Raw genomic sequence first — 22,868 nt, 5'->3', positions numbered from 1 at the left:
AAACAGAGAATCCTTTGAAGGTGAATGAAGTTTAAACAAGTAAGAATAAATACATAATTTTTTTTTTTTTTTTTTTGGTAAGAAAGCAGGATTTATTGAGAGGACAGAAAAGCTCCCAAAAGTCCCCTTTGGGAGGGGACCCAAAGGGGTTGCCCAAATACATGATTTTTAAAAAATAAATTGTGGGGTTTTGGGGACCCCCTCACACTTCTGTCTCCAACTTATGACCAGCCAGAGAGAGCCAAGCACATACCACTAAGCAATCACAAAGGATGCCCCACTTCTAGTCAATCTGCCTACAGTTCTCCCATGCCAACAGCCTCCAACCAAGGTATACATGGATTCTCTTTTCCTAGTATAAAGCTCTTCCACTCCTCTTCCTGCCTTTGGATCTTTGTCAAAATGCAAGGGATGACTCTCTTGCTAGAGCAAGCTCTGACCACATATCCGTTGCCTGCTCTCGTTTAGTTGATCTTTGCTTGTTTCCACACAGGCTATGTAGATTTAATATTCTAGCCCAATTTAAAATCTGCTTAACTATTTTCTGGATCCAATTGAAATAAGTATGACTCCTACATCAGTGAGTTCACGATGAGTCAGTCCTGTAGCGTGAAAAGTACATGAGGCTTGGAACTAAGAGGTGATGATTATAGTTCCAGTGTGTGAGCTGGGGCAAGCTGCTGCCACAGACCTCAGTTTTCCTGCCTGTAAAGTAGGAATAGTAGGGGTGGAAAGGAGTGAACTGCATTTCTAAAATAGTTTCTGTTTCTTAATCACAAAATATTAGAAATGGTTTCAAATATTCTGTGATAACTGCCTCCTCTAACTTTCTAACCTCATTCCCATCTGTGAGAGACTGAATGTTTGTCCCTCCCAAATCCATATGTTGAAATCCTACCCACCCCACATGTGATATTAAGTCTTTAGGATGTAATTAGGTTATGAGGGTTATCTTAGTCTGTTCAGGTTGCTTCAACAAAATACTATAAAGCAGTGGCTTACAAACAACAGACATTTATTTCTCACAGTTCTGTAGGCTGGAAAGTCCTCAAGGCACCACGGATTTGATGTCTGGTGAGGGCCTGTTTCCTTGTTCATAGAAATTACACCTTCCTGCTGTGCCCTCACATTGTGGAAGGGGCAAGGTAGCTCTCTGGGACCTTATAAGACTTTTGCTGAAACCCTGAGAAAGTAGGAAGAAGTCTTATTTTAATATCAGATTATAGTAGATTGAAAACAATTGTTTTATTCAGTTTGGATACAACAAATATGCCCTATTGTTCTTCAGGGTATAAATACTTTATCTTTCTCATCAACCACAGTAAGAGAAGAAATCTGAACGTCCAAGCTACCTAAAAATGGCCCCACATCCCTTCCTTTTGTCTGCCCAGGGTGCCTAGTGCTTCCAAGTCATTAGTAGAGCCGACACAATGTGACCCTGTCTGGATGTGTGTCTACTGAGGAGGCATGCTGCTTCTGTAACAAAAAAAAAAATAAGAAAGAGAGAAAGAAAGCTGCTTTGCACACTGTGTGGCTTTGTGTTTCTGCTCTTGAGTAGACAAATGCTAACCTTCAGCTGTGAGCTGCCTTTTGGGTTCCCTACCTGAACATAGTCACAGAAGCTGGAGATATCTGGCTGCAGAGACTGGTTGGGGCTGCTCAGAAGTGCTGGGCAGGTGGATATTTGTGCTCAGGGTCAACTTGGCAATCGAATCATTCCAACCTCACATGTGAGTTTTGAAAAGACAAGGCAATGTCTGTCCCAACAGAGAACAGTGCCCAGCTGGATCTGCTGCTCCACCAGCTACTATAGAAGCAGTTCCTTCCTCCAAGGAAAGCCAATGCCCACCAGTCCTTAGGCCCCACAGGCTTGGATCCAGAGTGTTTTTTAAGGACTACAGTGATCAGTGTGTCCAGTACATATACACAGCCACCTCCCAGAGTGTAAGCTGGCCAAAAGTGCACAGTCGGGACTGGTGCCAACATCTGACATTTCATGGCCCAGAACCACCATCCTTGACTCTCCATTATCCGCCCCTGTGCAGCACATTATCTGGAGCTGCCCTCAGAGATTCTCAGGGAGTTTCAAAAAAACCCACCTGCATTATGCTTGATTGCAAGCTGGAATCACCTGGTGGGCAACAGAGATTCTTTGACCAAACTTTAGTCAAACTCCTGAACATTCTCCTAGACTCATCTATGCACTTCCTTATAAAATCCTTTGTTCACAAAGATTCCTGTTAGGTCAGTTTAGCAAGAACCCTCCATCCTTGACATCTGATGAAATCTCAATGTCGGTTGGGGTTCCTCATGCTCCACCATCTCCCAGGTGATATCTGATCTCCCAAGTCCGTCTTCAGCAAGAAGCCTGTTATATCAGTTTAGCCAGAGTCCTCCTTATCCCTGATGTTTCCACTTAGTAACTTTTCATCCATCTACTTCCACCCTCCTCTTTGGCTCTAAGTTCCCACTTGCCCATGCTGTATTTGGAGTTGAGCCCTATCTCCCCCACTGCAAAATCTCATTGCACTGGTAGCTATACCTATCATGCACTGATCCCTATACCTAACAAGTATCATTGGATATTTTCTCCTTCTCTTTTTTCTTTTATTTGATTCAGGGTCTCATCTGTTGCCGGGACTGGAGTGCAGTGGCATAATCACGGCTCACCACAACCACGGCTCAGGTGATCCTCTTGCCTCGGGCTCCTGAGTAGCTGGGACTACAGACACATGCCACCAAGCTCAGTTAATTTTTTTTTTCCTGTAGAGATAAGGTCTAGCTATGTTCCCCAGGCTGGTCTCGAACTCCTGGGCTCAAGCAATCCTCCCTTCTCCACCTCCCTAAGTGCTGGGATTACAGTGTGAACCACTACACCCAGCCTGAATTTTTTTTTCTTTAACAGATGCTTTAGTAAATACTAATGCTTGATCCTATCCCCAGAGCTTCTGATTTAATAGATCTGGGGTACAGATTGGTCATCATAATTTTTCAAAGCTCCCTAGGTAACTCCAACATGCAGCAGGATGTGAGTACAACTGATATGGTTGGTAACCTCTCCCTGTGAAGTAGAAAAGAAAATTCCACAAGTGTGGTCCCTAGTTGGGGACTCCTTCTAGGAAAGCTCTTACCAAATGCAATATTCTTCCAGAGGTTTTTCTTGTTCGTAGCTTCAGAGCTTAGCTCAGATGAAGGCAACACAGAGCCCCTCCTGACAACCTAACATGGCTGCACGCCCAGCATTTTATGTTGATGAATCGGAGGCTGGATCATTGCATTCTCCTGCTGGAGCTAAGAAAGTAATAACAATACCAATTATAATTGTAATTGTTTTTAAAAGATAAAATAATGTTCTCCAGAGAGTATGCCAGCTCAGTAAAAATGCCAACAGCAGAGACTGCAAACTGTGAAGACTGTAAATCTTGCAATGCCCAAAGTTTTATTTCCGCAGTTCTTGAAAACTGTATAGCACTAGCAAAATTTGAAATGATTCCCAAGAATCACATACATTTAATTATTTGAAACTAAATCTAGCTACTTTTGCCAATTACTTTTAATGGGGGGAAAAAAGAGAAAGCACATATTAAGAAGAAATGTGTTATAATCAGTAGCTAAAAGGGCCTTCTATCAGAACAGAGAATATTTGAAACGAAGGGTTAATGCAAGTTTAAATTGTGGACTCACTCCTCAAAACACATTTTAAAATCCTACATTCAAAAAGTACTTATTTTTTGGCATTTCAAGGCCCATGTCATTATCTTCTTTTTCTTCTAACATACATATTGATATATCCATTACACATTCACACACAAGCATGACAACAAGGAGGCAATTTGGATAATATTTAAGTTTATGTAAGGCAACATGGTGCTTTAGAAAGAGCATGGAGTTTTGAAGTCCTGCAGAACTGGGTTAAAATTCTGACTTTACTACCATTCAAGTATAACTTTGAACAACTTATTTAAATTCTGAATCTCCATTTCATGTAAAGTAAGAATATTCCCCCCTTTCTCACAGCACTTTTCACACCTGAGAGGTAGTGAAGAACTAAAATTGAGGAATATCTATTATATTAGACAAATCTTGGTCCCCTTCCCTTTCTTTTTTTTTTTTTTTTTTATTGAGTTGGAGTCTCACTCTCACCCAGACTGGAGTGCAATGGCCGCTCCCGGCCACCACAGCCTCTACCTGCTGGACTCCGGCGATCCTTCCGCCTCAGCCTTCCAAGGAGCTGGAACTACAGGCGTGCGCTACCATACCCGGCTAATTTTTTTGATTTATTGTAGAGACGAGGTCTCGCCAAGTTGCCCAGGTGGGTCTTGAACCCTCAGGCTCAGGCAATCCACTCACCTCGGCCTCCCAAAGCGCTGGGATTACAGGCTGAGCCACCGAGCCCGGCCCCCTTTCATTTATTCAATGGAAAACCAAAACTACCTATCTGCCCCTGTCCCCAGTCATATTGTCTCTGTTTAACATAACTTTACTATCCCATCATCTTCATTAGCACAACTTTACTATTCCAGGATGCTCTTGTCCAAGCAAACAACCTGATTGTTTATTATAGAGATATACCCCTAAAGACTCATCAACTCTTTAGCAGGAAGCAGCAACAGACAGCTTATGTTCTAAAACTTCCTTGCTTCAAAATCTTAGCCTTCCTGTTTCCACCAAACCTAAACCGTGAGAGACCGAATATGCAATTAGGCCATGATCAGACCATATATCAAAATAAAACTCTGACAATCTTCAGCAGCCACCTGAAGAAACCAACCCATAATCTAACCTACTATCTACAAGTCAGACTTACAAGTCCGACCACTATCTCTAGCAAACAGTCCAGGAAGCCAAATAATAACCCTGTCACAATTGACCCTAAACAACCAGGACATTGAGACAGAGCAAATAACTCCTCTTCGGTGCCTGCTAAACATCCACCATCTTCAAGCATGGAAATAGAGGACAATCTTTCAGAAGAAATTCTAGGCACCTAGCTACCCTTAAGAAGTAAATGGTTGGTTCCATGATCTTGCTATTGTGAACAATGCTGCGATAAATATACATGTGCAGGTATCTTTTTTATAGAGTGATTTGAGTTCTTCAGGGTATATTCCCAGTAAGGGGATTGTGGAGTCATATGGAAGGTCGATTTTTAGAGCTTTTACCAACCATGCTGTCCATCAAAAGAGGACTGGATTTTAAAAATGTGGGACATATACACAACGGAATATTACGCAACCAAAAAGAACAAAATCATGAATTTCGCAGCAACATGGATGGAATTAGAGTTTATAATACTGAGTGATCTCTCACAGAAACAAAGATCTGAGTATCACATGTTCTCACTCATAAGTGGACCTTGAACAACTATCGTAATACTATAAGAAAAGGATTGACAGTGGCGGGAAACTATGGGGAGGGGACAAGGAGGGGAAGGGAGGTGGGATTAATGGTAGTCAATATCTGGCTGGGGAAGGGGTGGCACACCTCATCATCAAGGGTTCCTGCACAATGTATATTTGTATACCTAACCCTTAACTGTACTCCACAATTTTAAAATAAAAAATATGTATAAAAAATAATAATAAAAAATTAAAAAAAGAAGTAAATGAGCAACTTGATAAGCAAGATGGTAATTGTATTGCTTGAAACAATAGCTAAAGAAGTTAGAATGATAAGATATTTTGTTTCTATAGAAACTAAAGGTAACATCTTAGCATATGTCCCGTAACTGTTTTTCAGAAACCCATATTCCCACCAAACAGATCCATTGATACATAGACCTCAGATAAGGGGGCGCTGAGGACTGAACTCTGATCACCGTCCTCTGTTCTAAATTTCTTTCTGAGGGGCCTGGAGGAAGTTATGCTCATGAGCCAGAGTTAACATTCATTTCTGCTGAGCCCAAGTTTTTAAACAAACTTCTCTTCTTTGACAAACTGCAAATCAGAAAATCTTTGAATCTGCCTATGACCTGTAAGCCCCCTGCTTCAAGATAGCTTGACTTTTTTTTTAGTCTAAACCAATGTATAATCTCTATGTACTGATTCACAATTTTGTCTGTAACTTCTGCATTTCTGAAGAATTTCCTTGTCTTTAAAGCCTTTATATGCAAGCCTTCGGCAAGGTTCGTTCTTAAACCCTAGCTGCCCAAATCTCCTTGCTTGAAGCCCTGCAAACAAATGCCCTTCTTCCTGCTGCACACCTCAGTGTGGAGGTCTGGTATTTACTGCGCCAGGTAAAGCACACCCTGGTTTGACTCAGCAGCAACTTGATTAATAACACCAGTTTCCCTATTTTTTGTCCCTGCTTCCAATTTAGGACCAATTGGAGGAGGCCTGATTTGCATTCCTAACCAATCACATAGAATGTTCCAAGTCTAGTCAATCTACCTTTAACTTTCTCCTGCAAACAGCCTCCAATCTCCATGAATTCCTTTTTTTCCAGTTTGTGGCAGAAAGGGGGTTGATAGTAGTTAAAAGTGTTCCTTTTGAAAATCAATCAAGCTGGGCTCAGTGGCTCAGCCTGTAATCCTGCACCTTTGGGAGGCTGAGGTGAATGGATTGCCTGAGTCCGCGGGTTAGAGACCCGCCTGGACAGCGAGACCTCATCTCTACAATAAATCAAAAAATCAGCCGGGCGTAGTAGCACATGCCTGTAATTCCAGCTCCTTGGAAGGCTGAGGTGGAAGGCTGAGGTGGAAGGGAGCGGCCACTGCACTCCAGTCTGGGTGACAGAGTGAGACTCCAACTCAAAAAAAAAAAAAAAAAAGAAAGAAAATCAATCAGCAAGTTCTGAAAACCCACCAGACCAGTTTTGCTTAAGAAAACCAAATAGCCAAAGACTGATGGCTTTCCTGGAAATGCAAAAGAATGACCAATTCACAAACTTACTCAAGTCTTCTTTTTGAAGTTATCAGTTTACAACCCCTGCTTGCCATGCATTTCCTGAAGACCATTTGTTCTTTGAAAATCCGGTTTTGATGAGTACAACCTTGTGAATTCCAAAGAAAATGTGTAATCGCTCAACATGACCCCCCCTCCCTTACCTAAACTAAGGTATAAGACCCCTCTCCTCTTTCCCCAGGGTGCTCAGCCTGGGAGCATTAGTCTGCTTAGTCGCTCCGGAGCAAATAAATCTGCTGCTTCCCAAAACAGCCTTCGTGTCACAGCCTCTCTGTGTTCCCACTACAGTATAAAGCTTTCCCACTTAACTGTCTTCCTTTGAGTCAATGCCAAATGCAAGTGGTGGAAGCTGACTCCCTTGCTATAGCAAGCTCTAAATAAATAGCCTTTGCCTAGTCTCATTTGGGTGACCTTTGTTTATTTTTTTTTTTAATTGTTAGATAGTGATTCTTATCTAATCCTAATCAAGGCCATGTCAGGAAGTGAACATTATGATGTTTCTCTATTACATAGTTAGGGCTTTTTGAGCAGATTTTACTGGAATCTGGGTTAAAGGACAAGGCTTGAAATTTAAAGGGCAATTGGATGGATCATCAGATAACTCTAGAAAGATTTATCCCCCTGGAGGCACCTCCTTGCAGGTATGTGTTTACATTTCAAAGGAGGATAAAAACCAGATTCAAAGGAGAATAAAACTCAGACATGGAGCTATTCCAAGGTTGTAAACTCTGCCAGGCTTGTCTTGTCTTTCCCCAAGAGACATTTATTTATTTATATTCCAGAGGGATCTTAACTCTTCTCTTCCCAAGGAGATTTTTTTAAACAGTGGAGAGATTAAGTTCCTCTCTCTCTCTCTCTGTCTCTCTCTCTCTCTCTCTCTCTCTCTCTCTTTCAGAAGGGCAGCTGGGTAAGCTATCTAATGTCAACTGCCAGATTGATAATTCCAGGGTTCCACTCCTGTCATACAAGAAGCCCCCTTTGTACATGCAGGCCAAACCATCTGACTCTCATCACATCACCCTAGAAGAGAGAAAAACTGGAGTGTGGGGAACAGATACAGTTATTGTTGTAATAAATAATAATCTGCCTTGCTCTGACATGAGAGATCAGAAATATACCACCCCAAAATTTGAAGCATTGTTGACCTGAAGGTAATTAAGAAGCAGCAGATACAGGAAAGCTCTCTGCCCTTGCTCTATTTGCTTAAAGGCAGGAAAAAGATTTACAAAGACAACAGGTATCCTGCCCCACTTTCTACCAAGAAGGACAGAGGTTAGCCACTGAAGACAACTTTGGAATCTTATTGCCCTAGAGATGGTACCAGAGGAATCCACATTAAGAAGCTTTATTAACTAGTCTTTGTCTGCCATTTATTTTCCTTCCTTCAAATTCCTGCCCCTAGAGACTCAAAGTCCTTTTCCTTTGTCACTTATCTGAAAATTTACTGCTCTTTGTTGAAAATGCTACATAAACTGGAATTCAAAGCCACTTCTTTGAGAACTACTCAATCTCTAAGTGTTTCCCAATTATTTATGAAACATACATGTTAATAAACGTGTTTGTGTTCCTCTCATTAATCTGTCCTTCATAACAGGGATCTATTCCAACAAAGAACTTATGGAAATCATTCTTTCCCTATACAGAAACCTTACATTTGCATTCAGGGTAATAGAAACAAAGACATTAAAACTTTATCAACAGCTTACCCCCCATTGAAAGATTTACCTTAAATCAAACTTCAAATACTCAATAAATTCCAGTCTTCCTTTCTCCCTTCAAGACCCTACCCAAGCTCTGACAAGGTATTGGTCTCATTCTCTGCAGTGGACAATACACTCAGCACTCAGCTTTGTCATACAAGTAGCTAGTGTTGGTGATAGCTGGGAAGTCAGCAGCTGATACCATTATTAAACAAAGTTTATGGGAGGCCATTTTTTTTTTTGGTAGTAGCCTCCTGTATTAGGCCTCAGTAGACCAGACCAGAACAGAATGGAGTCATCTGTGCTAAGTGCCATACAATCAAACTGAACTTTAAAATAGGCCAGCTTTCCAAAAATACAGGAGATTTTAGTCAACTGAAGTAAGGAAGTCCTCTCTGTTTTAACCATAGAAGGAAACTAACTTTGAGATAAGCAATCTGATTTATGTTCTCTATAGCTGCTTCTTCAGTCCTTTCTGTCTATAAAGCCAAAGTCCTCTGCTCACCTCATTAGAATACTCGTTCTATTTGATTTGTTTCCCAATTTTAGAACCACAAATAAAAGCCAACTACATCTTTAAGTTAAATTGTTTGTAAGTGTGTCTTTTGACAGCTTTTAGCAACCACAAAGGGACCCAAAGAAGACTGCCATGCATACATGACTAGGTGTGGTCAGAGGCATGGGTGGCAAAAGTATTCACCAAAACAGTTATGAATTAAGAAAGGTAGATTTATTAAAGGAAGGAGGAGCCAGGCTCGGTGGCTCAGCCTATAATCCCACGCCTTAGGAGGCTGAAGTGAGTGAATTGCCTGAGCCCGCAGGTTTGAGACCCACCCAGGCAACTTGGCGAGACCTCATCTCTACAATAAAATCAAAAAATTAGCCAGGCATGGTAGCACACGCCTGTAGTTCCAGCTACTTGGAAGGCTGAGGCGGAAGGATCGCCAGAGCCCAGCAGGTCGAGGCTGCAGTGGCCGGGAGCAGCCGCTGCACTCCAGTCTGGGCGAGAATGAGACTCCAACTCAAAAAATAAAATAAAATAAAATAAAGGGAGGGGGTGTTGTGAAGAAAGTGACGGGCAGAACAGCAAAGGAAGAGTGTCTGCTGTCTGCAAAGAGGCAAGAAGTGATTTTTATAAGGCTGTGCTGGGAAGTTCGGTGCTGTGCCAGGCACCAGGGAGATCACCTACATGACATAGAAAAGCTTTAAAAAGAAAGTTATTTGTATGATGAGTTTCTGCAAGACAGTCAGGTTAATTAACAGCAATGATTAACTGTTTTTCTGTTTACTGTGAACTAAAGGTTAGTTTACAACAATGATTTACAGCTGGTCAGTGAGCATCTTACAACTCTTGCTGTGGTCAGTAACGTTTCTTTGCAACATGTGTCTGGCCTATTTGGGCCTCATATATCTCCACAAAGACTGCTGATGATTCCTGAGACCACCTGAGGAACACAGAAAAGGTACCACTGACCCTTTTGAGGTCCCCTGTCTTCCTCACAGAACCCTGTGGGTTGTAAGTTCCTCTAGGGTTAGACTCTGCTTTTTTGCACTGACCCCACACTCTTCACCCCAATCTTTTTGGCTTTCAGATACAGGGTTATTTGTGTTGTGAGACAGCACATGACCTTTTGGGGTTGGTGGTAACTGCAAGAGCTGCAGTTTTAAAGGTGACTGATAGCAATCACAGTAAATGGCGGTTGCTGCAGGAGATAATAAACTAATAAAAAGTTCTTCCCCTCACGAGCTTACATTCTAATGGGGTGAAACAGACAGTAAACATGAGTATGTAAATTCCATAGACTACGAGAAACTGATAAAGTAGTATGGAAAAAAGAAAAGCTAGAAAGGATAAGAGAATGGGGGGATCAGGAGTACTGAGGAGGAAGGGATAGGTTGTAGGAGGAAATAATGGGATATTTGAGCAAAATTTTGCAGGAAGTGAGGGCATTAGCCAGGTGGACATCAGGCTGAGGAAACGTCTACAGCCCCTGGGAGCTCCTTTGTATCAGACCTCGGAAAGCATTCACTAAAGTCGCAAGTGAAACCGGGCTCAGTGGCTCAGCCTGCAATCCTGCGCTTTGGGAGGCTGAGGTGAGTGGATTGCCTGAGCCCGTGGGTTCAAGATCTGCCTGGGCAACTTGGCGAGACCTCATCTCTACAATAAAATAAAAAAATTAGCCGGGCATGGTAGCACGCGCCTGTAGTTCCAGCTACTTGGAAGGCTAAGGCGGAAGGATCCCCGGAGCCCAGCAGGTCAAGGCTGTAGTGGCCGGGAGCGGCCACTGCACTCCAGTCTGGGCGACCGAGTGAGACTCCAACTCAAAAAATAAATAAATAAATAAAGTCGCAAGTGAATCCTACATGCTTCCTCTACCTGTACCTTGAAAGCAATTTGTCTACTTCAGCCTCTAGATTGCATTTGCAGTTCAGTTCCCAATCAGAACTGCAGAATTTGCCATCAATATGTAAGGAACAGGAGTTAATAAATTATGCCTGACATTTCCAGACTGAAGTTTCTTTATGGGGATTAAACTTCAAGGTGCTTAGAAAACTAAATATTTTATAGGATTTGCAGCAAGAAAATGCCTCAAGTAAGGCCAAAGTTTGAATGGCAAAAAAAACACAACGGCATTGAAATGTCTTTGCTGTTCTAAGTTCCTTTTCAACACATGAAAGAATCAGATCTTAGTCTCCAAAATACAATGAAAGAGTATTGTTGATTGCTAAAAATGAGACTGGAACACAAGTACTGTGAAACTGTGACAGTGGATCTGAGATGGCTACTAAGTGACTAATGGCAGGGAGCTTAGACAGCTGGTTACCCTGGACAAAGGGGATAATTCACGTCCCAAGCGGATGGAGTGAGATGCCCAGGAAGGAGCAGGCAACACAAGATTTCATCACACTGCTCAGAATGATGCAGTTGAAAACTTATGAGTTGTTTATTTCTGAAATTTTCCATTTAATATTTTCAGACAGTGGTTGATTGCCGGTACCTGAAACTGCAGAAAGCAAAACCACGAGTGGGGGTCTAGTGTAGATAAATAATTGTAACACAAGTGGGAGAAGATTACAGAAGGGCCATTCATCACAGTGTTGACGAACCTCACAGAGGAAGGAGCATCAGAGCTAGGATTTGAAAAATGACAAAAACAAACACATTGCTGGCTCTGTATCGGGCATTGCTCTAAGTGTGTTACAACGGGTAGCTCACTTTGCTTTAACCACATTGCCTGCCACAATATAGAAATTATTCTTATCGTGTTTATAGATGAGAAAACTGATGCATAGAGAGGTTGAGAAACTTACCCAGGGTTAACACAGCTAATAAGTAACCCAGCCAGAAATAGAACCCATGCAGTCAGAACTCAAATGTGTGCTAACTCCTAAGTGTCTTCCCTAATGAGTAGGAGTTTCTCTGCACAAGCAGAGAAAGCAGGAAGGCATTCCAGGGAGCTAGACAAGTGGCTGTATGAGTGTCAAGGTTTGGGACCTGTGAGGCCACTGGGAGGCGCAGTGATGCCCATGCCCTTCTATGGATTCTACTTCTACCTCAAACTGTAGAATGGTGCTGCTAGCATGTACAGGGCAACCAGATGCCAGGCGGTCACAGGAATAGGAGTTGAATCATTCAAGTGTTGTAGCAAGATGCTTTGGCAAAACAAAACAAACAATAAATGGTGCTCTCAGAAAAATAGGAACACAGGTACTCGAAATTTCTACTGTCAGGATCATTTCCTTGGGCAATGGCTGTGTCTCCAAACTCACTCCACGTAAAGGAACTCTGAAAGCAAGTGACACAGATCATTATTTCCTTGGGAATGCAGAAGAAGAGGCAAAGGTCTGGAAAAGAAGAGAAGCTACAGCAGGGGAAGGCCCATTGAGAACCAGCTCCCTGGGCATGCTCCAGATTTTGAAAAGAAGATTATGTCTAGAGTCCTCTCTACCCCTTGTGTCTCCTGACAAGAAAAGCATATGGGCAGGGCTAACCTCACATTTGTGTAACTCTTTCATATACCATATCATCCGGGTGACTGCAGGAAAGTTCTCTGACCTCGGGTTGCACTCACTTTCTTTTTTTTTTTTTTTTTTGAGTTGGAGTTTCACGCTGTCGCCCAGACTGGAATGCAGTGGCCACTCCCAGCCACCGCAGCCTCGACCTGCTGGGCTCCGGTGATCCCTCCGCCTCAGCCTTCCGAGTAGCCGGAATTACAGGCGCGCGCAACCACGCCCGGCTGATTGTTGATTTATTGTAGAGATGAGGTCTCGCCAGGTCGCCCAGGCGGGTCTCGAACCTGCAGGCTCAGGCAATCCATTCACCTCAACCTCCCAAAGGCAAGGGATTACAAACTGAGCCACCGAGCCCAGCTTGCACCCACTTTCTAGAACCAGAACAGTCTTCCTAGTATATAAACATTAAAACCTGGAGGGACTCTCCATTGCCTTTGTGAGACCCAGCATTCCTGTGACCCTAGAATCTTGCCTTCACTTACACCTCTAACTCATTTCCTGAGCCCAAGCAAATGCATCCCGGGCTTCAACCACTCTGAACTAGCAGACTGAATGCACCCTGTGGGCAAACTCTTACTCCCTCTTTTAAAACCTAGCTCAGGTCTGTGAAGCCTCTTTCTATCTCCACTGACTTAGTGTTTCCTTCACTGGGATGCTTACTTCTCTGCCCACACCAGCGATCTTTAGCCCAGAGCTCACCCGGGAATCCTGTAAAGGATATCGGTGCTTGGGCACCACTCCCAGAGATTTGGACCCAGCTGGTCCAGGGAGAGCCTTGGAGAGAGATACTTTGAATTCTTGAAGGACTGGGGCATGGGTATTCATACTCGTCGCTTTCTCCACTCCTGGTACAAGTAGGACTTCACTCAAAAATCATGTATTTATTGAATGAATAAAAAAGCAGTATTCACAGCCCCTTTGTGAGTCTAGTACTATTGCTATCCCATTTTGCACTCGAGAAAATGAGGTTCAAGGACATTAAGTGATGTGCCCAAGATTATAGGGAGTAACTTGAATTTAAGTCTCCTGATTCAGGATCCAGTGGTCTGCCTGTGCCTAAGGAAGAAGGTCAGCACCCAGCAATGTGCCCACTGCAGATGGGGACTGGAAGAACCAGTCCCATTTGAAGGAAAATGTCCACTTTGGGTTATTTTGATTCATGTTTGGGGAGGGATTTGTGCTGCCTGGTCTTCTGTAACCTGTCTTGAATTCTGAAGTTTCTCCTTAAAGTTCATGCTTTCTTTAAACTTTTCTCATCCTCCTGTTTTTAATGAATTATGAGCCATTACTTATTTATAACCCATCTACCGCTGCCTTTATGGAGCAGAAAATGAACTCCTTGCCAAAGTAATTATCCTTTTTATAGACTTAGAACAAATGCATATAGCCCCTTCCTTTCTAAATGGCTAATGTGCCAGGTTCCTAGTGTCTTTCTGGACCTGCCTGAGTCTCTGTGCTTGCTATGAATTCTATTTAGGTTACTTTTTAAAACCACCCTAGAAACCAGACTGACTTGTCCAGAAAGCTGGCTTCTTCCTGAAACAGAACGAGTTCTTTAGGCAAATGACTGTCCCTCTCCCAACAGTGAGCAGGTGCCTTAACACAGCCTTCTCTGGACACACAGCTCTCAACCCATTTTTCACAGATGCTATCATTGAGGTGTGCAGTTTGGCCACCCGGCCAGGCACAAGAGAGGAAGCCTTGTCATCTACTCAGCTTAGGGCAGAAGATATCTGGGCATTCTTGCCAAAAGAAAAATCACCACAGAGAAAACTACTATTTATTAATTATTAATTAATAATATTATATATTTAATAGTTATTATTTATAAATGTGCCTAAGTATATACACACAGAACAACATATTGTTCATTCAATAATCATTCATATGGGCCAGGCTCAGTGGTTCATGCCTGTAATCCCAGCACGCTAGGGACCAAGGTTGGAAGATCACTTGATGTCAAGACCTCTCTCTATCCAAAAAAAAAAAGTCATCATCACTCCCTGTAGTCATTTCTAAAATAAACTGAGGAGTTGCTATCACCAGTTGCTATCACCAGTTATTTCATTACCACGTCTCCTTTGTTCTTCAATTTTTACTGAATATTATTATGTTCGAAGTCTTTAGAAGTCTAAAATACTCCAAACTCCAAATTTAACTTATAAAGGCAATATTAAACCAATATTTTTAAAAATGAGGCTGAGAAAACTGGTAGAATTGCAAGCTTATTACAGCCAGAATCTCAATGGTCTGGATTCTTTTTTTTTTTTTAAAGGATTCTAAACTAAAAATGTATTAGGCCTATAGTCAACATTGTCCTAGTGTTTTGTTCCCCGGTCATAGCTTAGAAATTGCCATTCCTGCTGTCTGATTTCTTCTTTCCCATGATTGAAAGGAAGACTCTGAACTCAGTTTCAGAGTTTGCCTAAAGATTAACCTATAGGCCGGGTTGGTGGCTCAGCTTGTAATCCCAGCGCTTTGGGAGGTCAAGGTGAGTGGATTGTCTAAACTCGCAGGTTCGAGACCTGCCTGGGCAACTTGGCAAGACCTCATCTCTACAATAAATCAAAAATTAGAACTGGGCTCGGTGGCTTAGCCTGTAATCCCATGCCTTTGGGAGGCTGAGGTGAGTGGATTGCCTGAGCCCGCAAGTTAGAGACCTGCCTGGGCAGCGAGACCTCATCTCTACAATAAATAAAAAAATCAGCCGGGCGTGGTAGCGCATGCCTGTAATTCCGGCTACTTGGAAGGCTGAGGCGGAAGGATTGCCGGAACCCTGCAGGTCGAGGCTGCGGTGGCCGGGAGCGGCCACTGCACTCCAGTCTGGGTGACAGAGTGAGACTCCAAGTCAAAAAAAAAAAAAAAGAAAAGATTAACCTGTAAATGAACTGTAGGAAGTCTCAAGATGCCTTTTAGCTGACTACCAAATGCCCAATGAGTCTACGTTGAATGAATAAGTGAATTTATTAAACAACTACTATTTGCCAGACACTTTTTAAGTGCTTTATATGCTTTATACCTCATTTAGTACTTGCTTTATGAGGTAGGCCCTAGTATTGTCCCCATTTGGCAGATGAAGAAACTGACCCAGAGAATTCAAGTAGTATACTTAGGATGGTACCATGAAATAAAGATGCTTACATATTCACTCACAAAGTCCCTCTTCTGTGAGCTCCCCATATTTCTTAATAATAATAATCCTCCATTTATGGAGTTCTTATGTGTTCTGAGCACAATTTGAAGTACTTTTCATGTATTGTTTCATTTAATCCTCATCTGTGGTAGATCCCATAATCATTCCCATTTCATAGTTAGCTGAGAGAACCGAAGCACAGAGAAGTTAAGCAACTTAAACAAAATCCTACAGCTACTAAGTGCCAGAGTCAGGCTTGAATCCGGGCAGTCTGAACACACTCTTCACACTTCCATAGAATATTCAGTCAGCTATAGGAAGTCTATAGCTTTCCTGCTTTTACTCAGCATGCCTAAAGTGAAAAATGTATATTTTAGAGTATTTTAACATTTAACTTCTGCTTTTACTTCAAAATATTTATTATGCATTACGGAAACTCCAAAAATAATAATAATAATAATAGACATAGTTGCTGGCCTCTAGGAGCTCAGAGTCTATGGAAAAGATAAAAACCCAAGTGAATCTGACCCAAAGCAGACTGGATGGCCAGAGCCATAATAAAGATCTAAACTTGATGCATATTATTATAAGCCTGTTCCTCCAGATGGGTGACATGGTGAAGAGTCATTAAAATTGATCTGTTTTCCTGTGCGCGCGCGTGTGTGTGTGTGTGTGTGTGTGTAATAAAAACAATGGTAGTTTGATACCAAACATAATTTAGTCTTTGATGAGTCAAAATGCACTAAAGAAATCTTGCAGTTCCTTGGGATTGCTGCATTGTCTTAAATGTGTGGAAGGCAGAAGAAAAAGTTGACCTGGATTTGTGATTACCTCAAGACATACCCTATAAAACATGTGTGTGTGTGCACGTGTGTGTGTATTTGAATATTGATAAAAGCTTCTCTATTTGTCTTTTTCTACCTGAAGAGTGAAGGAAACTATTTCAATTATTTTTAGATGGCTCAGAACCCGAAAAATCAGAAATCTTTCATAATGTGTTCATAAGCAAAATGCCTGGAATGCAGAAGACTCTTAAATGAGTGTTTTTCCTTCTGTTCATCTAGACCTCTCTCCTCGATAATTTTTCCATGTGTGGCCTCTGCTGAACTACTTTTAGGATATCATTCAACAGCTGTTTTCAAGTGGAGATCCTGAGAGCTAGATCTGAGTAGTCTGATGAGGTAAGACAAAAAGGTTCTACAGTCTCCTTTTGCTGCTCATAAAGGGTCCCAGCAGCAATAATGGGCACTGGACAACCCTCCTGGGGCAAGCTGCAGCACTCTGGGCAGTGTGGCTTAGTGGAAAGAGTACAGGCTCTGACATCATAAAGACACACATTAAAATTCTGTCAAATCAGATGCTTACCTTAAAGGATGTTGTTTGACTTCTTCATCTTTAATTCAGGAATAATACTTGCACCAAAATGTCTAGTAAAAATGAAAATGGGTGAATATATGTAAATTCATCTAGCAAAATACTTGGGACATGATGCCACTAAAGAGAGAAGAAAAGGGAGTCAGAGGAAGAAGAAGATTTTGTTTATTTCTAAAAAATTACCCCCCCAAACTTAGCAGCTTAAAACAACAAACATTGAATGTCTTATGCAGTTCCTGTGGGTCAGGATATGGGAGCAGCTTAGCTGGGTGGTTTAGGAGTTTGCAGTGAAGTTGTCAGATGGGACTATAGACCTGTGAAGGCTCCACGAGGGCTGGGGAAGTCCCTTCCAGGCTCAGTCTCATGGCTATCGCCAGGTTTCAGAAGTTTTGCTGCCAAGTTCACTCATGTAGTTGCTGACAGGCCTCCATCCCCTGCCATGTGGGACTCTCCACAAGCTACTGGAATGTCCCCATGCCATGACATGGCAGCTGATGATCTGAGAGAGAGAGAGAAAAAGCCACTGAGTACCCAAGATGGGAACTGTGGTCTTTTTATCATCTAATCTTGGTGAGGCATCCAGTTACTTTTGTCATGTTTTATTGGTCGTAAGTGAATCAGTAAGTCCAACCACACTCAAGAAGAGGGGATTGATGATACAAGACATGAATCCCAGGAGATGGGGACCATCTTAGAGAAGGCCTAACACACTGCTCCATTCTCTCCTTCAAATTAACTTCCTAGCAAGCCAGAAATAAAGCGGTCACTTCTGGGAGTTGTAGGAACGTATAATTCTGCCTCTGCAAGAGTGATTCTTTTTTAAAATTGATACATAATATTTGTACATATTTATGGGGCACCTATGATACTCTATTGTATGCACAGAATGTGTAATGATCAAGTCAGGATATTTGGGGTGTCTGTCCATCACCTTAAGTGTTTGTCATTTTTGTGTTTGGGAACACTTCAAGTACAGTCTTCCAGCTATTTTGCAATGTACAATTCTGCTGTAGAACATTAGAACTTATTCCCTCTGTCTAACTGTGTGATTATATTCATCACCAACCCCTTTTAATCTTCCTCCACGCACACACACACACCCACACTCCCTTCTCAGCCTCTGGTATCTATTATTCTACTCTCTACCTCCATGAGATCAACTGTTTTAGCTCCCACATATGAGTGAGAACATGCAATACTTGTCTTTCTGTGCCTGGCTTATTTCTCTTAACATAGGGTCCTCCAATGCCAGCCAAATTGCTGAAAATCATAGGATCCCATTCTTTTTTTGTGGCGGAATAGTATTCCATGGTGTATACGTACCACCTTTTCTTTATCCATTCATTATTTTGGACATATAGGTTGATTCCATATTTTTTCTATTGTGAATAGCGCTGTGATAAACATGGGAATGCACGTATATCTTTGATATACTGATTTATTTCCCTTTGAATAAGCATCCAGCAGTGGGACTGCTGGATTACATGGTAGTGTAGTTTTTTGAGAAATCTCCATACTGTTTTCCATAGTAGGTGCACTAATTTACATTCCCTCCAGCAGTGTATGAGTTCCCTTTTCTCTACATCCTCACCAGCAACTGTTTTTTTGTCTTTCTAATAATGCAAGAGTGATTCTTAATCTGATTTCATGATACTCTTTTTATCATCTAATGCATTTTTAAATCACAAAAACAAAAATTAAATTAAACCACTTTGATTTCTTCCAATATTTTATCACAAAAATTTCAAAGAGCAAAGTTAATGTTACAGCAAACATCAGTATACTTAAATACCACTACTAATATTTTCTGTATTTGTTTTATCATGTGTCTTTATCTAGCCATCATTCTATTAAACATAAATCTATCTGATTGTTTGATGCATCTCAAAGTAAAGTGAAGACATCAGTACACTTCCCCTGAAATACTTCAGCATGCATATCATTAATATAATTAATATATTTTATTATATAATTAATAAAATAAAATTGGATATTTATTTACAGGATTTTTGTATAATTTACTTACATTAAATTTATATACACTGCAAGAATACATTCACTGAGTTTTGAGCAATGCATAAACCTCTATTAAAATATAGAACATTACCCCAGAAAATCCCCTCATGGCCCTTCCCAGTCGGTCTCTCCCTTTGTCCCTCAGATGCAATCACTGTTCTGATTTTTTCCCCACTGTAGATTAATTTTGTCTGTTCTAGAATTATAGAGCAATGGGATCATATAATATTTACGCTTTTCTGTAAGGCTTCTTTCACTAGCATAATGTTTTAAAATTCATCTCTGTTGTTGTATGTGTCAATAGTTCATCCCTTATTATTGCTAAGTAGTATTTCATTGTAAGTTTACAGCATACTGTGTTTATCTATTCTCCTGTTGATGGACACCTGGGATCTTTCCCGTTATAAACAAAACTGCTGCAAACATTTCTGTGAATTTATGCTCTTATGACTCTTGGATAAATATACCTTTGGCTTTCACTTTTAAAAGAGATACCCCTTCTTGTCCTTTTATTTGGGGTAATCCAGCAAGGTAAACAAGTGAAAGGAAATAAGATTGAGGTGTTTTAGACCTTGAAGGTTTTCGGGTTACTGCTTTAGAATAACAAAATTATGAACTAGAAAAGCCGATTCACTAAATAGTAAAATTATGCTTTTGGGGCTGAGAAAAAACTTGAAAGCCAAATAGTTCAGCCCCTTCAGAGGTCACTGACTTGCTTAGAGTCACAGCTTATCCATGGAGACCTACACCCAGGTCTTCTAACTTTCAGATAGGTTCTCTTGACTATACACCCACAATAAATTCCTGATATGAAGAGAAAAAAGTTTAGATGAAAACAATGTATACATAAGCCAGCGTATCTTTTACTCCTGAGGGGTATGCCTACAACCCATCACTGACACTCTGGAGATGAGAACTTTGGATGGACTGGTTTGTTTATGATACAAGTGTTGGGAGCCAGCCTTGGAGGCCTACCAGATTAACAGGGTCCTGGTGACCCCGGGCCACAGGCTACTGGAAACTCATTGTCCATCTTTCCACTTCCCACTATGTTGTTTAACCTGTCCCTTTTGGCCATGCGATGACTCTGAGGCATGTTTAAAGGATTTTCTTTTGCTTGGTCATGGGTTACAGATCTTATTTTTAGGGTTAGGATTTGTGACTAATACCTGGTAAAAAGAGGTTTCTGATTTTGTTTAGGCAAAGAATTGTTTTGAATATTTTAACTTATTATTTGTAATTATAGTTATGGCGTTTGAATACAAGGCATAAGATTTAAGTGTAGTGAAAGTTTATATTAAAGTATATGTAGGTGATTTATAAGTTTGTTTTGAGATACATATTAAAGTTATAGTATATAAAAAGTTAAAGGGTTTAGATGTAGAATTTAAGTGAGTAAAACAGGTTTTATCTAACAACCGAAACTACCTTGAAGCCTGAATAACATCACTAGAAGTTTCTTCTAAGCTGTTTGTTCCTTAGAGATAGGATGTTCCAGATAGGAAAACAATAAAGGAATTCGAACAAGAAAAAACTACCAAGGGGTTTGAAAGACCAGAGTGTTTTCAAGAAGAAACTCCTTGTCCATGAAAAAAGAAACATCTGCCAGGCACTTCTAGAGGATCTCCAGGTATACATTCTTCCGCCAGATGGAAATACTCTACATATGAACTGCTCCAAAACCCTGGGCCAGAAATTGGCTGCGTAGTATTCCATCGTGTATAAAGTTCTGGCCCCCAGAGACTTTATTATGGAAAAATCTGTTTCCCTAGATAATTTGAATATAGGAAGTTAAGTTTATAAAGAGTTAGATTTGTTAGAAAGATTGTAATATATATTAATTAATTTGGGATATAAGTTTTGTTTTAAGTGGAGTTGTTTAATGAGAAGCTTTTATAATTTTATAATCTTAAGATTTTATATTAACGGGTTGCCGGGACTGTTTTTTACAGGGTGACATCATTGTGTTGGGATTATGTTGTTTTGGGTGGAAATAGTCTCCGCCCTTAGAGAGAACATTAGCCAAGCGTGGAGTAGAATACTTAAACTTAAGCATTGTTTTAACATCACAAAAAAATCCATGTAATTTGTTGTAAGTGATTTGTTTTGTAATGATGATTTTAACTGGTTCTGTGGCAGCAACTTGCAGGGATTATTTCCCTTGTAGAGAGAAACATAAGTTCGCCACTACTCGCTATAAAATGGCATCTGCATTCTTATAACAGGTGTCCAGTCTCTCTCTCTCTCTTTCTCACAATCGCCTACCTCGTCTCCACCTTTGGGGTACCTTGGACTCTGCGGGAGCTGGACTCCGGCATACAAGTCCTGGACCCTGTCCTCACTAGACCCCAACTTTTCCCATCCCCACTGCTTCTCCGCCTGCTCACCACCTGCGGGTCCCCAGATTCTCCCTTCTGTCTATTTCCCAGGGCCAGCCCCATGATCATCCCTTAGACCTGTCACCAGAGTTGACATCTTTTCATTTGAATCTCACCACTTTGTTTTCAAAACAAACATTTCAATGTTGTTTATTTCAGATTCTAAAAGCGATATATTCAACCATCAAATAGGCAGAAATAAAAATGCATGAAAATGCCAAGGGTTTGATGAATCTGGATATCTCATACACTACTTTTGGGTATATAAATTGTTACAATTACTCCATAGAGTAATTTTTTAATATCTGATAAAAAAATTTTAATGTGATAAATGCCTTGAAAAGCTTTTTTTTTTTTTTTAAGTTGGAGTCTCACTCCATCGCCCAGGCTGGAGTACAGGCACACTTAACGGCCACCCCAGCGTCAACCTGCTGGGCTCAGGCAATCCTTCCACTTCAGCCTCCCAAGTAGCTGGAACTACAGGCATGTGCCATCACGCCTGGCTAATTTTTTTATTTATTGTAGAGATGAGGTCTTACCAAGTTGTTCAGAAGGTTCTCGAACCCATGGGCTCAGGCAATCCCCTCACCTCAGCCTCCCAAAGTGCTGGGATTACAGACTTGAGCCACCGTGCTTGGCTGAAAAACTCTTAAAAGGTTGCAAGTAAGCAAATGCATTATTTTTCTCTGCTATAACAAATAACCCCCAAATCCCAGTGAGTTGCAACCACAAATATTTCTTTCTTGTTTCTGTTACTTGAGGACTAAATGTCAGCTAAAGCTCTACTAGACCAAGCTGAGTTTCACTGGGCTTGAATGAGATTTACTGGGTTTAGCTGGGTTTCACATATCTTTCTATTCAGTGACCTGTGTTGGAGGATTAGTTGCTATCTGGGCCATATGATTCTTACGATGAAGAACAGTCAGGGAAGGCAGAGTTAAACCACAAAAATGATTGATCTGTCCCAATGTATCATAAGGAATAATCACTAAAATATCATAGTCTACTAAGTCTACCCTTCTCTTAGACACAAACACTTCTCTCCACAAACAAAAATTACCCACCTTCTCTCTAAGATGTCGTAAAAGCTTCATCCAATTAGACATCAGGCTTGAAGTCCAGGACTTCACGACCTACAGTAGACTCAGATATAGTTTCTCCCAAGCCAGTAAAAATTCAATAAATGCAGTAAAAATTCAGGCACACAGCACACAGTATCCCCAAGGGGAAAAAAGACCCCACCAGCTCCCTTCAGCAATGATACATCTTTTCCATAGGTTTTGGTCCCATCCCCAAGATATCCTTTTGTGTACATGCAAATATTCTAAAATCTGAAATTCAGAGCATTTCT

Source organism: Carlito syrichta, unplaced genomic scaffold (assembly GCF_000164805.1).
Source record: "Carlito syrichta isolate Samal-C Ts95f unplaced genomic scaffold, Tarsius_syrichta-2.0.1 Scaffold304792, whole genome shotgun sequence".
Classification (NCBI taxonomy): domain Eukaryota; kingdom Metazoa; phylum Chordata; class Mammalia; order Primates; family Tarsiidae; genus Carlito; species Carlito syrichta.
This window is presented reverse-complemented; position numbering follows the sequence as displayed.